Below are 5,287 nucleotides of genomic sequence, written 5' to 3'. Positions count from 1 at the left end.
CACAGGGATATCGTAAAATTTTGAAGCACTAAATTTAGACAATCTAAAAGTTCTGGGAAGTAAAAAAAAAAAAAAAAAGAAACAACAAAGCACTATTTTTCAAAAGCCAAATTATAAGCAGTCCTCTCAAAGGGAATGAGTACTAGTGAGGACTAAGGTAGCATCAGACTTTCATCAGCGACGCCTTCGAAATTTTATCCTATAATTCTATGAGCAATTAACTGATTCCTTAAGGTTTTTTGTTTGTTTTTGAGAGACAGACGGAGTGCATGCAGGGAGGGGCAGAGAGACTCTTAAGCAGGACCCACACCCAGCTTGGATCCTGCTGGACGTCACCACCTGGAGATCATGACCTGAGCCGAAATCAAGAGTCAGACACTTCACCAGCTGAGCCTTAGCTGCCCCAGCGATTAACTCTTAAAACGATGTCTGAGTCAGGGTTCCCAGAGAAACAGGAACAGTAGGAGGCACGTGTGTATGTGTATCCAGAAAGTGGTTTATTGGGATTGGAGACTGAGAAGTCCCGTGATCTGCCACGTGGAGCCCAGTCAGTGGGCCCGTGATTTTCTTAGAAGGCCGAGGGCTGGGAGGTGAGGAGACAGATGCCAGCTTGAGCATCCAGAGCAGAAGACTGACATCCCAGCTCCACAGTCAGAATGAATTTAAGTTTTCCCTGCGTCTTTGCTCAATGCAGGTCCTTCAGGAATTAGCTGATGCCACTCACACTGGGGACAGCCACCTGCTTTCCTCAGTCTACCGATTCAACTGCTAGCCTCTTCCAGAAATACCCTCATGGACACACACAGAAATAATGTCTAAGTATCAGCTGTGGCATCCGTGGTCCTGTCAAGGCGACACCTAAAATCAACCAGCACACCTGCCTTCTGCTGCCATATGTATTTTGGCCCTACCCGCATTTCTAGTTTTCTGTTCTCTAGTCTCCTATAACAAAAGTGTTATAATTTTGAACTTTCCCAGCACCTCCCTGGCAAAATGCTTTACCCGCACCGTTTCCACCGCTGGGGCTGCTCTTACCTTCTCTGTTTGCTAGTCAGCTCCCTCTGCTCATCATTCAGATTGCAGTTAAGAGTTTCACCTTTTCATGAAATTGTGCCAAAACATAACAAATATCCTATTGTGTTTTTTTTTTCCCCATAGCGACATGTACTTGTCTTTCATAGAAATTGTTACAGCTGTAATTTTACATTTGTGTGAGTGTGTGATCCATCACCCCACTAGAATGTAGGTTTGGGGAACACCAGTCCTTTTCTCACTCTTTTAGCCCAAATGCCTCATGTATGTGGCACCAGGTGTTCATCCAACATATATTTGCCCAGTAAAAGATTAAAAGAAAATATAAATTAAAAAAATCTGCTTGAAACAGTCTACGTGGTCTTCCTCCCCCTGTCTGGAGGAAGGAAAAGACAGTAACACACCTCTTTGCGACTGAACATGTTAAGAAGCCGAGGGAAAGATCTATCCCCCCTGACCACTTAATGTCCATTTAGCTGAGCACTGTGCTAGAGCTCCCCTTCGTGGGACAGGGAGTAAAAAGCAAAGAGTAAGAGATCAGTGTCTACTTCTTTTAAGTCATCTCCAATGTCACCTCCATGTTTAGAGTTAGATGTTTATGCACTTTTCCCTTGGAAATCACTCCTTTTTCTACTTTAAGAAATTTGTGGAAAACTCTTGTTCAGGAATGCATTGTTTCTATTTTATTTGTTGCAAAAAATTTCATCTACTTCTAACAGCATTTATCATTTTAATGGAGTGTTAAAATGGTAAGGGGAAAAATATTTTATCCACCGTCTCGAAATGGAAGGTCTCCATGAGTCTACATTCCAACAGTATTTTAAAAAATATCTCATATATTCATTTGAGAGAGAGAGAGAGAATGAATGAGGGGAGAGGGAGAGGGAGAGGGAAAAGCAGACTCTCCACCAGCAGGGAGCCTGAGGTGGCCCTTGATCCCAGGACCCAGAAATCATGACCTGAGCCAAAGGCAGACCCTTTAACCATCTTAGCCACTCAGGTGCTCCTTAACAGTATTTTCAAAGTTGCTTTACAAAACAAACAAAAAAACAAAAACAAAAACAAAAAACAATTTTTAATGCAATTGAGAGTGAGTAAAAAATGCATATTTTCTTTATATCTGACAATGACTGGGAATTATGGAAGGGAAGAGATGTTATGGGGATACTAAAGCACAAAAAATATTATAAGGTTAAAAATTAATACTGTAAGTAGGGATTCTAAAGCTAAGACCACCTGTGAGCAGTTGTGGTAACATAATCTGAAATAACATTAGAACTCGAGGAAAGTAAGAAATAAATAGACTTGGGATCCCTGGGTGGCTCAGCGGTTTAGCGCCTGCCTTTGGCCCAGGGCACAATCCTGGAGACCCGGGATCGAATCCCACGTCGGGCTCCCGGTGCATGGAGCCTGCTTCTCCCTCTGCCTGTGTCTCTGCCTCTCCCTCTCTCTCTGTGTGACTATCATAAATAAATAAAAATTAAAAAAAAAAGAAATAAATAGACTTGAAGCTATAAACTCTTTCAATTTTTACTAAGGCAAAGTAATTATTTGCAAAAGACACCTACATTAATAGATATACTATTGCCCCAATTTCGCTAACAGGAAATTATTTAGATCACCTAAGATAAAACGGTCAGGAGGTATTTCAATCATAATCAAAGTAAGTATAAAACACATTGGCTCTATTTGCTTAATGGATGCAACTAAATTTATGATGCACATAACACCATCAGCTTAATTAGAAGTATAATTCTTATTTCCTTGGGTTACCTATGGGCTCCCTGGCTAGGGATCTTTGATGAAATTGTATTTTGAATCCTTAGTCTTTTTAGGGTACACTGGTATGGGAAAGGTTGTAACTAGGAATTGTTCTGGGATTTTCTCAAGTTAACCTGTACCTGAGATCTTTTTTATGAGAACATAATAGCACCACTGCCTTAACACAAGAAGACAATTACTTACCAGAAATAGCAAATACAGTCGCTTAAGCATTGTCAATCAGATCATCTTATTTAATTCTCTGCAAAACAATTAAATCTCACTGCTATTGTTTTTTTTTGAAACGTGTGTGTGGACAGTGTCACCCCTTTCACCAATAAACTCCATGAGCATGTGAGAGATTTGGTGCTTTTTTTTGTTTGTTTGTTTGTTTTATTTTTTTATTTTTTTTATTTTTTTTATTTATTTATTTTTTGGTGCTTTTGTTTTTGCTTGACTTGTTCTATCACCAGAATCTAGAGGTTGACTTGGTGCTCAATAAATATTTATTGAATGAATAAATAGTTTCTCTAGAAAAGTACTGAAAATAGCAAAAGTATAATTACTTCATTGTTGTAATATGTGAGTTGTGTATTCAACAATAAAATTTAGTGGTCCTTGGAAAACATTATTTTTAGCTTTGGTCTTATTGACCATAATTTATATGAAAACAGGAAGTGATAGATAATAGGCTATATAATCAACCAAATCCCGAATACAGGACTAAAAGGATGAAATAGGTCAAAAATATAACTGCGAAAATACATGATATAAGATACTTGGCATCAATATATCTACAAAAAAATATTAGAAATAAAAAAACCTAACACCAGTTAGTTGATTTAATTTCCATAGAAGCAAATGTGATGTAACTGTCAAAATGTGTTAATTTAATCTTATACTGTATTCACAGGGCGAAGGAGGTGATGGCCCACCTATTTTTCATGACAGGGCAAGGAGAACATTTTATTCAGTACCATGCGCCAATTTAAAGGAAGAACACTGATAAGCCATACTTCATACAGAGGAACATGACCAGAATGTTGAAAAAGTAAAGGAAACGTGTTGCTTTCCAGCTAAAATATGGAGATCTAGTGATACATTATAGCCTTTCTGATCAATTGTGAATCCCCAAAATATGAAAGGAAAACAAGAAATGAATAACAAATCAAGGAAAAGAAAAATAATAATAATCTAAAGACTACAGTTCCCCTGAGTGGATCACAAACCATGAACAATTCCAGAAATCCAACAGCACACAGAGAACAATGATTGAAAGGTGGGCATTATAGCCTCAATGAGGAGAATCCGAGATGGAGGAGAATCAGAAGCAACTGAGAGGGAGACAATTGGGGACCAAGAGCATGAGCTTCCAGGTGGGTCAGCCTCTGCAAACACTACCACCATTTGCTCCACACAGCCCCAGCTGAGCACCTGCCTCTGTGTTTAAGCCGTGAGTGGAGGAACCTGAGTCAGAAAGACAGAAGAGTCCTCCTGAGGGTTGTCCATACCTGGAACACATGCTCAGAAGAACAAGGTGGTCTATGCCTCCACACCAACGTATTTTGCCGTTCCCACAAACTCCCCTCCCGTCCGCCCCCACTGCCCAGTCTGTACAAATTAGTGGCAAGAGTCTAAAAGAGAATTTCAATGACCAAAAGTAAGCAGACTGGAGTGTTATATTAAATATTTAAAGTTATGAAAGATATATGAGGATATTGGAGTCAAAAATTCAATTAATGCATGTACTTCCAGTAGGAATATGATGACAGCTTAGATTTGAGTATTCTCCTATTCTTCTGAAAAAAAAAAGAAAGAAAGATAAAAAGTATAGACAAATTAGGTGTTTATTTAAACCCAAATAAAACTTAGAAACTTCAAATTGCACATAAGGGAACAAAATGAGAGCCTGTCAGGAGGCCCGTACAGGAAGTTGAAATGATGCTATGAGGGAAAAGGGGTCTGAAAAGACTACTAATCAATGGATGATCTCAGAAATCTCTAGAAAATTTTCACACCCAAAAAGAGTAGAAAAGTATCTTGAGAAGCAATTGTTGTGAGTTCTACTAAGGTGGAAGAGTCAAAGCACTGGAGGAGGAAGGAATAGACTTGAAGATTGTTCAGGGGACTCAGAGGAGATAGAGCTCAGGAAACGCCAGAAAAATGTGTCAAGACCTGGGTCACTTGTGGATGGTAGCCTGTGAGAAAATCATGAAAAACCAGAGCGGGATGGATAATCTCTGAACCAAGATGGGTTCTGAGAATCAGGGAGGGGATATTCAGTGATGCCATATTATTGGAAGGAAATCATCTACTGATGTAGAAGGGAGTGGGGACCCTTGAGCCTACAGGCTGAAGGACCACTCTGGCCCCTTCCTGCATCTCCGCAGATGTCATGTGCTAAGAGTTCAAGAAAACCCAACTCATCTATTTCTGAGAACCAAAAATAATATGCATACAAAGGTACTATAAAAAAGTTAATAAAAGAGTTGCT

This window comes from Vulpes lagopus, chromosome 17, assembly GCF_018345385.1.
Source record: "Vulpes lagopus strain Blue_001 chromosome 17, ASM1834538v1, whole genome shotgun sequence".
NCBI classification, from domain to species: domain Eukaryota; kingdom Metazoa; phylum Chordata; class Mammalia; order Carnivora; family Canidae; genus Vulpes; species Vulpes lagopus.
Note: the sequence above shows the minus strand (reverse complement) of the source record.